Below are 12,129 nucleotides of genomic sequence, written 5' to 3' on the forward strand. Positions count from 1 at the left end.
GGGGAGGGGGCGAAAATCCTGGGAGCCTTGAAGAATGTTTGGAAGTCGAGAACATTATCTCTGAAAGCAAAAATGGGTATGTTTGAAGGAATAGTGGTTCCAACAATGTTGTATGGTTGCGAGGCGTGGGCTATGGATAGAGTTGTGCGCAGGAGGGTGGATGTGCTGGAAATGAGATGTTTGAGGACAATGTGTGGTGTGAGGTGGTTTGATCGAGTAAGTAACGTAAGGGTAAGAGAGATGTGTGGAAACAAAAAGAGCGTGTTGAGAGAGCAGAAGAGGGGGTTTTGAAATGGTTTGGGCACATGGAGAGAATGAGTGAGGAAAGATGGACCAAGAGGATATATGTGTTGGAGGTGGAGGGAACGAGAAGTGGGAGACCAAATTGGAGGTGGAAAGATGGAGTGAAAAAGATTTTGAGTGATCGGGGCCTGAACATGCAGGAGGGTGAAAGGCGGGCAAGGAATAGAGTGAATTGGATCGATGTGGTATACCGGGGTTGACGTGCTGTCAGTGGATTGAATCAGGGCATGTGAAGTGTCTGGGGTAAACCATGGAATGTTGTGTGGGGCCTGCATGTGGAAAGGGAGCTGTGGTTTCAGGCATTATTGCATGACAGCTAGAGACTGAGTGTGAACGAATGGGGCCTTTGTTGTCTTTTCCTAGCGCTACCTCGCACACATGAGGGGGGAGGGGGACGGTATTCCATGTGTGGTGAGGTGGCGATGGAAATGAATAAAGGCAGACAGTGTGAATTGTGTGCATGGGTATATATGTATGTGTCTGTGTGTGTATATATATGTGTACATTGAGATGTATAGGTATGTATATTTGCGTGTGTGGACGTGTATGTATATACATGTGTATGGGTTGGGCCATATATATATATATATTTTTTTTTCTGCTTTGTCGCTGTCTCCCGCATTTGCAAGGTAGCACAAGGAAACAGATGAAAGAAATGGCCCAACCCACCCCCATACACATGTATATACATACGTCCACACACGCAAATATACATACCTATACAGCTTTCCATGGTTTACCCCAGATGCTTCACATGCCCTGATTCAATCCACTGACAGCACGTCAACCCTGGTATACCACATCGATCCAATTCACTCTATTCCTTACCCTCCTCCATGTTCAGGCCCCGATCACACAAAATCTTTCCACCTCCAATTTGGTCTCCCACTTCTCCTCGTTCCCTCCACCTCCGACACTCCGATTTGTATGTAGCATTTATGGATCTGGAGAAGGCATATGATAGAGATGCTCTGTGGAAGGTATTAAGAATAATGTGTGGGAGGCAAGTTGTTAGAAGTAGTGAAAAGTTTTTATCGAGGATGTAAGGCACGTGTATGTGTAGGAAGAGAGGAAAGTGATTGGTTCTCGGTGAATGTAGGTTTGCGGCAGGGGTGTGTGATGCCTCCATGGTTGTTTAATTTGTTTATGGATGGGATTGTTAGGGAGGTGAATGCAAGAGTTTTGGAAAGAGGAGCAAGTATGAAGTCTGTTGGGGATGAGAGAGCTTGTTAAGAGTAAATGTGAATAAGAGCAAGGTTATTAGGTAAAGTAGGGTCGAGGGTCAAGTCAATTGGGAGGTAAGTTTGAATGGAGAAAAACGGGAGGAAGTAAAGTGTTTTAGATATCTGGGAGTGGATCTGGCAGCGGATGGGACCATGGAAGCGGAATATATATATATATATATATATATATATATCTCTTCTCAAACTCATTATCAAAATGGGTGGGTTGGTCCATTCTTTCGTTTGTTTCCTTGTGCTAACTCGGGAGATAGCAACTAAGTTTAATATATATATATATATAGGTGCCTGTATATATAAAGGTACATGTACCTATATATATAAAACCCACCCCAAAGTCATTATTGTTCTGCTATTAGATGGGCACTCAAACACCAGTTAATCATCATTATTTATTTCAATCAAGGTTTCTCCTTCCCACAGGCACCATCACAAATCTGAAAAGAAAAAAAAATCAAAACTCTGATGTAAAATTTAAACATGTGTATATATATATACATATATATATATATATACATATATATGTATATACATATATATATATATATATATATATATATATATATATATATATATATAGCCACGTCCATAGACCTGGCTGCCGTCCAGCTACTAACAATCCAGCTGAGACCATGTGTTACACTCTCAAGTGAATTGTCAGCACCAGAGAACAAGAAGCCATGTGCAATTGAGAATTAGGAGTTCTGGGGAAGTCTGTCTCGATACACTGCGGCGAGGCGACGCGACGCTGACACAATCACTGTCACAATATCACTTCTGCCTCCTCAAGTCAATCTCTCAGCCACAGTGCAGGCCTTCATCGTCGAAATCGGTCTTGGAATAGTTGGGGCTGTTGGTCAAGAGCTCGATGGAGCCGAAGCAACGTCCTGGCCCCAGATGGTCTGTTTTTGTTGACGAGAAGATCGTGTTCTTTCTCATAGGTAATCATAGACTGGATGCTGTGGTAGTGGTCTCCTTCCTCTGCACCACGATACTCACGCAGAATTTCTACTTTTGAGTGTACATCACTGGAAACAACTTGGAAAAGTGTTCCCAAGATCTGGAAAAATCGAGAGGAATTCTCTATTAGTAATTCTTTAATATAATCACTGCTTCCATACACATGAATGATGATTCTTTTCCATGCATAACTATAACCTTCATGTTATGCACTCTGTTCATGACAATAATTTCACACTTTATCTCAATTTCACATTGAAGCTTATTGATACAGTGGTGAAATTGATGAGAACTGCTATTGACGTTTGTGTGAATAAATTGTACATTTCCTTTTCCATAGCCAGAGGTTGAACCATTATGTGACATTCATTTTTTTTCATTCATTTCAAGCTAAAAGTTTGTTTTCTAAATTGTTTCTTACATTTTTCATATGTATATATATGTATGTGTGTGTGTGTGTGTGTGTGTATATGTATATATATGTGTATGTTGTCCCTGGGGGTGGGGGTGAAAGAGTGCTTCCCGCGTGTTCCTCGCGTGTCGTGGAAAGCGACTGGAGGGGACGGGAGCAGGGGGCCGGAAATCCTCCCCTCCTTGTATTAACTTTCTAAAATGGGAAACAGAAGAAGGAGTCACGCGGGGAGTGATCATCCTCCTCGAAGGCTCAGAGTGGGGTGCCTAAATGTGTGTGGATGTAACCAAGATGTGAAAAAAGGAGAGATAGGTAGTATGTTTGAGGAAAGGAACCTGGATGTTTTGGCTCTGAGTGAAACGAAGCTCAAGGGTAAAGGGGAAGAGTGGTTTGGAAATGTCTGGGGAGTGAAGTCAGGGGTTAGTGAGAGGACAAGAGCAAGGGAAGGAGTAGCAATACTCCTGAAACAGGAGTTGTGGGAGTATGTGATAGAATGTAAGAAAGTAAATTCTCGATTAATATGGGTAAAATTGAAAGTTGATGGAGAGAGGTGGGTGATTATTGGTGCATATGCACCTGGGCATGAGAAGAAAGATCATGAGAGGCAAGTGTTTTGGGAGCAGCTAAATGAGTGTGTTAGCGGTTTTGATGCACGAGACCGGGTTATAGTGATGGGTGATTTGAATGCAAAGGTGAGTAATGTGGCAGTTGAGGGAATAATTGGTATGCATGGGGTGTTCAGTGTTGTAAATGGAAATGGTGAAGAGCTTGTAGATTTATGTGCTGAAAAAGGACTGATGATTGGGAATACCTGGTTTAAAAAGCGAGATATACATAAGTATACTTATGTAAGTAGGAGAGATGGCCAGAGAGCGTTATTGGATTACGTGTTAATTGACAGGCGTGCGAAAGAGAGACTTTTGGATGTTAATGTGCTGAGAGGTGCAACTGGAGGGATGTCTGATCATTATCTTGTGGAGGCTAAGGTGAAGATTAGTATGGGTTTTCAGAAAAGAGGAGTGAATGTTGGGGTGAAGAAGGTGGTGAGAGTAAGTGAGCTTGGGAAGGAGACCTGTGTGGGGAAGTACCAGGAGAGACTGTGTACAAAATGGAAAAAGGTGAGAACAATGGAAGTAAGGGGAGTGGGGGAGGAATGGGATGTATTTAGGGAATCAGTGATGGATTGCGCAAAAGATGCTTGTGGCATGAGAAGAGTGGGAGGTGGGCTGTTTAGAAAGGGTAGTGAGTGGTGGGATGAAGAAGTAAGAGTATTAGTGAAAGAGAAGAGAGAGGCATTTGGACGATTTTTGCAAGGAAAAAAATGCAATTGAGTGGGAGAAGTATAAAAGAAAGAGACTGGAGGTCAAGAGAAAGGTGCAAGAGGTGAAAAAAAGGGCAAATGAGAGTTGGGGTGAGAGACTATCAGTAAATTTTAGGGAGAATAAAAAGATGTTCTGGAAGGAGGTAAATAGGGTGCGTAAGACAAGGGAGCAAATGGGAACTTCAGTGAAGGGCGTAAATGGGGAGGTGATAACAAGTAGCGGTGATGTGAGAAGGAGATGGAATGAGTATTTTGAAGGTTTGTTGAATGTGTCTGATGACAGAGTGGCAGATATAGGGTGTTTTGGTCGAGGTGGTGTGCAAAGTGAGAGGGTTAGGGAAAATGATTTGGTAAACAGAGAAGAGGTAGTAAAAGCTTTGCGGAAGATGAAAGCCGGCAAGGCAGCAGGTTTGGATGGTATTGCAGTGGAATTTATTAAAAAAGGGGGTGACTGTATTGTTGACTGGTTGGTAAGGTTATTTAATGTATGTATGACTCATGGTGAGGTGCCTGAGGATTGGCGGAATGCGTGCATAGTGCCATTGTACAAAGGCAAAGGGGATAAGAGTGAGTGCTCAAATTACAGAGGTATAAGTTTGTTGAGTATTCCTGGTAAATTATATGGGAGGGTATTGATTGAGAGGGTGAAGGCATGTACAGAGCATCAGATTGGGGAAGAGCAGTGCGGTTTCAGAAGTGGTAGAGGATGTGTGGATCAGGTGTTTGCTTTGAAGAATGTATGTGAGAAATACTTAGAAAAGCAAATGGATTTGTATGTAGCATTTATGGATCTGGAGAAGGCATATGATAGAGTTGATAGAGATGCTCTGTGGAAGGTATTAAGAATATATGGTGTTGGAGGCAAGTTGTTAGAAGCAGTGAAAAGTTTTTATCGAGGATGTAAGGCATGTGTACGTGTAGGAAGAGAGGAAAGTGATTGGTTCTCAGTGAATGTAGGTTTGCGGCAGGGGTGTGTGATGTCTCCATGGTTGTTTAATTTGTTTATGGATGGGGTTGTTAGGGAGGTGAATGCAAGAGTCCTGGAAAGAGGGGCAAGTATGAAGTCTGTTGGGGATGAGAGAGCTTGGGAAGTGAGTCAGTTGTTGTTCGCTGATGATACAGCGCTGGTGGCTGATTCATGTGAGAAACTGCAGAAGCTGGTGACTGAGTTTGGTAAAGTGTGTGGAAGAAGAAAGTTGAGAGTAAATGTGAATAAGAGCAAGGTTATTAGGTACAGTAGGGGTGAGGGTCAAGTCAATTGGGAGGTGAGTTTGAATGGAGAAAAACTGGAGGAAGTGAAGTGTTTTAGATATCTGGGAGTGGATCTGTCAGCGGATGGAACCATGGAAGCGGAAGTGGATCATAGGGTGGGGGAGGGGGCGAAAATTTTGGGAGCCTTGAAAAATGTGTGGAAGTCGAGAACATTATCTCGGAAAGCAAAAATGGGTATGTTTGAGGGAATAGTGGTTCCAACAATGTTGTATGGTTGCGAGGCGTGGGCTATGGATAGAGATGTGCGCAGGAGGATGGATGTGCTGGAAATGAGATGTTTGAGGACAATGTGTGGTGTGAGGTGGTTTGATCGAGTAAGTAACGTAAGGGTAAGAGAGATGTGTGGAAATAAAAAGAGCGTGGTTGAGAGAGCAGAAGAGGGTGTTTTGAAATGGTTTGGGCACATGGAGAGAATGAGTGAGGAGAGATTGACCAAGAGGATATATGTGTCGGAGGTGGAGGGAACGAGGAGAAGAGGGAGACCAAATTGGAGGTGGAAAGATGGAGTGAAAAAGATTTTGTGTGATCGGGGCCTGAACATGCAGGAGGGTGAAAGGAGGGCAAGGAATAGAGTGAATTGGAGTCATGTGGTATACAGGGGTTGACGTGCTGTCAATGGATTGAATCAAGGCATGTGAAGCGTCTGGGGTAAACCATGGAAAGCTGTGTAGGTATGTATATTTGCGTGTGTGGACGTGTGTATGTACATGTGTATGGGGGGGGGGGTTGGGCCATTTCTTTCGTCTGTTTCCTTGCGCTACCTCGCAAACGCGGGAGACAGCGACAAAGTATAAAAAAAAAAAAAAGAAAAAAATATATATATATATATCCCTGGGGATAGGGGAGAAAGAATACTTCCCACATATTCCCTGCGTGTCGTAGAAGGCGACTAAAAGGGGAGGGAGCGGGGGTCTGGAAATCCTCCCCTCTCTTTTTTAATTTTACATAAGAAGGAACAGAAAATGAGGCCAGGTGAGGATATTCCCTCAGACGCCCAGTCCTCTATTCTTAACGCTACCTTGCTAACGCGGGAAATGGCGAATAGTATGAAATAAATAAATATATATATTTACATAAGAAGGAACAGAAAATGAGGCCAGGTGAGGATATTCCCTCAGACGCCCAGTCCTCTATTCTTAACGCTACCTTGCTAACGCGGAAATGGCGAATAGTATGAAATAAATACATATATATATATATATATTATCCCTAGGGATAGGGGATTAAGAATACTTCCCACGTATTCCCTGCGTGTCGTAGAAGGTGACTAAAAGGGGAGGGAGCGGGGGGCTGGAAATCCTCCCCTCTCGTTTTTTTTTAATTTTCCAAAAGAAGGAACAGAGAATTGGGCCAGGTGAGGGTATTCCCTCAAAGGCCCAGTCCTCTGTTCTTAATGCTACCTCGCTAACGCGGGAAATGGCGAATAGTTTAAAAGAAAAAAATATATATATATATATATATATATATATATATATATATGTATATTCATTCACGCTCGGTTTCCAGCTGTCGTGTGTAATGCACCAGGACCACAGCTCACTTTCCACATCCTGGCCTCACAAAACTTTCCATGGTTTACCCCAGACGCTTCACATACCCTGGTTCAATCAATTGGCAGCATGTCTACCCCAGTATACCACATCGTTCCAATTTACTCTATTCCTTGCACGCCTTTCACCCTCCTGTGTGTTCAGGTTCCAATCACTCAAAATCTCTTTCACTCTGTCCTTCCACCTCCAATTTGGTCTCCCACTTCTCGGTCACTCCACCTATGACACATAAACCCTCTTTAGTCAATCTTTCCTCACTCATTCTCTCCATGTGACCAAACCATTTCAACACATCCTCTTCTGCTCTCTCAACCACACTCTTTTTATTTCCACGCATCTCTCTTACCCTTTCATTACTTACTCGATCAAACTCCCTCAAACCACATATTGTCCTCAAACATTTCATTTCCAACAAATCTGCCACCCTCCGCACAACCCTATCTATTGACCATGCCTCGCAACCATATAACATTGTTGGAACCACTATTCCTTCAAACACACCCATTTTTGCTCTTCGATATATCACTCTCTCCTTCCACACGTTCTTCAACGCTACCAGAACCTTTGCCCCCCCCTTCCCCACCCTGTGAGTCACTTCTGCTTTCGTGGTTCCATCTGCTGCTAAATCCTCTCCCAGATATCTAAAAAACTTCTCTTCCTCCAGTTCTTCATTCAAACTTACCTCCCAGTTGACTTGTCCCTCAACCCTACTGAACCTAATAAACCTTGCTCTTACTCATATTTAATCTTGGCTTTCTTCTTTCACACATTTTACCAAACTCGGTCACCAACTTTTGTAGTTTCTCACTTGAATCAGCCACAAGCGCTATATCATCAGCGAACAACTGACTCACTTCCCAAGCCCTCTCATCCACAACAGACTGCATACTTGCCCCTCTCTCCAAAACTCTTGCATTCACCTTCCTGACCACCCCATCCATAAACAAATTAAAGAACTATGGAGACATCATGCACTCCTGCCACAAACCAACATTCACTGGGAACCAATCACTTTCCTCTCTTCCTACACGTACACATGCCTTACATCCTTGATAAAAACTTTTCACTGCTTTTAACAACTTACCACCCACACCATATATTCTTAATACCTTCCACAAAGCATCTCTATATCAACTCTTATCATATGCCTTCTCCAGATCCATAAATGCTACATACAAATCCATCTGTATGTATGGTTCATAGTGAGGTGTCTGAGGATTGGCAGAATGCATGCATAGTGCCATTGTACAAAGGCAAGGGGATATAGGTGAGTGTTCAAATTACAAAGGTATAAGTTCATTTAGTATTCCTGGGAAATTATATGAGAGGGTATTGATTTAGAGGGTGAAAGCATGTACAGAGCATCAGATTGGAGAAGTGTAGTGTGGTTTCAGAAGTGGTAGAGGATGTGTGGATCAGGTGTTTGCTTTGAAGAATGTATATGAGAAATACCCATGTAATTAAAATGTTCTCTGTTTACACAAGTGTATTAATGTGACCTAAATAAATAAAGTTCCCGGATAAGAGCCATTACCTACCTATGTAAATGATAATTCATGATCATCTATATTTACTGATGTGAATTAGTGATACAAACATGTCCCACTCATGTAATTAAAATGTTCTCTGTGTACACAAGTGTATTAATGTGACCTAAATAAATAAAGTTTCCGGATAAGAGCCATTACCTACCTATGTAAATGATAATTCATGATCATCTATATTTACTGATGTGAATTAGTGATACAAACATGTCCCACTCATGTAATTAAAATGTTCTCTGTCTACACAAGTGTATTAATGTGACCTAAGTAAATAAAGTTCCCTGATAAGAGCCATTACCTACCTCTTCTATGTAAATGATAATTCATAATCATCTATATTTAATGATGTGAATTAGTGATACAAACATGTCCCACTCATGTAATTAAAATGTTTTCTGTATACACAAGTGTATTAATGTGACCTATATAAATGAAGTTCCCTAAGAACCATTACCTCCTCTATGTAAGTGACAATTTATGATCATCTACATTTAGTGATACAAACAAGTCCCACTCATGTAATTAAAATGTTTTCTGTATACACAAGTGTATTAATGTGATCTAAATAAATATGGTTGCGAGGCGTGGGCTATGGATAGAGTTGTGCGCAGGTGGGTGGATGTGCTGGAAATGAGATGTTTGAGGGCAATATGTGGTGTGAGGTGGTTTGATCGAGTAATAATAGGGTAAGAGAGATGTGTGGTAATAAAAAGAGTGTGGTTGAGAGAGCAGAAGAGGGTGTTTTGAAATGGTTTGGTCACATGGAGAGAATGAGTGAGGAAAGATTGACAAAGAGGATATATGTGTCAGAGGTGGAGGGAACGAGGAGAAGTGGAAGATCCAAATTGGAGGTGGAAAGATGGAGTGAAAAAGATTTTGAGTGATCAGGGCCTGAACATGCAGGAGGGTGAAAAGCGTGCAAGGAATAGAGTGAATTGGAACAATGTGGTATACCAGGGTCGACGTGCTGTCAATGGATTGAACCAGGGCATGTGAAGCATCTGGGGTACACCATGGAAAGTTCTGTGGAGCCTGGATGTGGAAAGGGAGCTGTGGTTTCGGTGCATTATTACATGACAGCTAGAGACTGAGTGTGAATGAATGGGGCCTTTGTTGTCTTTTCCTAGCGCTACCTCGCACACATGATAATTCATGATCATCTATATTTAATGATGTGAATGTGATAAAAACATGTCTCTCATGTAATTAAAATGTTTTCTATATACACAAGTGTATTAATGTGACCTAAATAAATAAAGTTCCCAGATAAGACCCTTACCTACCTCTTCTATGTAAATGATAATTCATGATCATCTATATTTAATGATGTGAATTAGTGATACAAACATGTCCCACTCATGTAATTAAAATGTTTTCTGTATACACAAGTGTATTAATGTGACCTAAATAAATAAAGTTCCCTGATAAGAACCATTACGTCTTCTATGTAACTGATAATTCATGATCATCTATATACTGTTCTGTGAAAATATAAAAAAATTAATGAAAATGAATTATCTATAAGATCTAAGATCCACATAACTTAAAAAGAGCCATTAAATATAATGACTTAAAATTCTGATAAAAAAGCAATATTATGTAATACACTTAATATGTCACAAAGTAGTTGATACTGACCCGTCATGGTACGGGTCTCCCCACTTATATATTGTAAAACATATTTCACGACACAATTATCAATAAACTCAATTGACAGAGCTACTAATTACGTTTTTAATTACCTTAAACAATGAAGACAACCCAACCACAAAAAATTGAGGTAATGAATAAAAAATTGTTTTATTCAAAGATCTTACGATTCGTTTTCTTATTGGTAAGACGACAAAGTGACATAAATAAATCATTTCCAAAGCCTCTATTTATCTATCTATCTATATGACTGAAGCCTGCTCCCCAGAGGGTATGGCCACGGCAATAGTCTCCATAACTAGTAAACGTGAGTGCCACTTCTTAACTTTTAGTGGCTCACCCTTGTTTCTGGTTATTTCTCCTAAGGAACTTTCTTAAAGGATGATTATATATATATATATTCATTACGCGAGACAAAACTGAACAAGTTTGGACTGTGTAGTCAATGAGTTTTGTCTATGTTTCGAAGCCTCTCGAGACAGTTGAATCGGAACAGCTTCGATCAGGCGAGTCCCATATTTTCCGCGGCTGTACAACACAATGAAAGGAAATTACGTCTTAAAAATAACTATAAAGCTTCAGAATTGTACAGTTGAGATACCTTCCTCCTCAAAATGAAATTTCAGGTATAAAATTCCAAGTTCTGTACGTCATTTCATACTTTATGAGACATGCTCGACCTTTGCTGGTTCACGTGAGTAAGAAGAGAAACTATGAAACACTGACATCTATGTTTTGCATATGGTACCATATTACACTTGATTATGCCATCTATGTTTTGGATATGGTACTATCCATACACTTAATCAACTCGTCAACTTGATATTATTTACAGTTTTATAACCATCAAACACATTGTAAACTATCTTAACTTCACGCTTTGCATCTAATTAAGGTAGTCTTACACCATCAGGATGTTCGAAAACAAAATATTCCTGTTTTTCCTCGTAATTTTGAGTTCCCCGCTAGGAATTTTACGCAGTGGTGAGGCTATGCAAGAGTTTCCAGTAGCGGTATAACTTATGCGATCCAATATGGCCATTTGCTGGTAAGAGCTGCTGACGGGAAGGTGCTACGCGTGAGAGACCGTCCATGAGCCCTTGTTTTAAGGTTAGTATATGCAAATTGTTTGTATAATTTGTTTACCAGCTGTAATTGTATGCAAAAGGGGGGTAAGTGGGGAGTCATAAAGTGTAATTTCTACAATAATTTGCAGACATAATACGGTCCTGTTGACCCATCAGGGAACCGGCACACACGCATATATATATATATATATATATATATATATATATATATATATATATATATATATATATATATATATATATATATATATATATATATATATATATATATATATATATATATATATATATATCAATGTTTGCATCTGATCCCGGCTATGCGTATTAAATTCATTTAAATGAAGTTTTACGGTATTTGAGAGGCTCGTGTATGTATGAATAACGGTAACGATCGGTTGGTGGTTCTGCTGCTAGCTAGTACGGAGCCCTAAGTTTCTTTTTCATTTGCTATTCTCATTACATCCCATTTTCGAACATGGCTAAAGACGGTTTTTATCCTGATAAGGAAAAAGGAAGGCAATTTTGATGACATAAGGCAAAATAAGGCTTTTCGCCCACCCGCCATCTTTCTGACAACGGCAAAAATGTCATTATTTGCGTTATTTCTGATACAAAATATCATACCAAATCCTCTCCTATCTTCACTTTGAAGTCGAAAATTACACAATTTTCAGAATTACAGCAAAATCCAATGATAGAGGTGATTAAAGAACCAACAAAGCGAGTGGCAGAGACTAATATGGAGCATTAATTGTACTTATAAACGCAACAGCGATAATGAAGAACAA

At 40.4% G+C, this 12,129-nt stretch overlaps 1 protein-coding gene across 15 annotated transcripts in view; it reads right to left on the reverse strand.

The window, feature by feature from the left end:
- Positions 1–1,922: 1,922 nt before the first annotated feature.
- The window catches only part of LOC139763275 (uncharacterized), a 106,916-nt gene continuing 96,709 nt past the window's right edge, over positions 1,923–12,129 (reverse strand). For all 15 annotated transcript variants that reach the window (XR_011716089.1, XR_011716084.1, XR_011716085.1 and 12 more), the window contains one exon: positions 1,923–2,604. The gene's annotated coding sequence lies outside the window, so the exon portion shown is untranslated. The remainder of the gene's footprint in view (positions 2,605–12,129) is intronic.

Source organism: Panulirus ornatus, chromosome 46 (genome assembly GCF_036320965.1).
Source record: "Panulirus ornatus isolate Po-2019 chromosome 46, ASM3632096v1, whole genome shotgun sequence".
In the NCBI taxonomy this organism is placed as follows: Eukaryota; Metazoa; Arthropoda; class Malacostraca; order Decapoda; family Palinuridae; genus Panulirus; species Panulirus ornatus.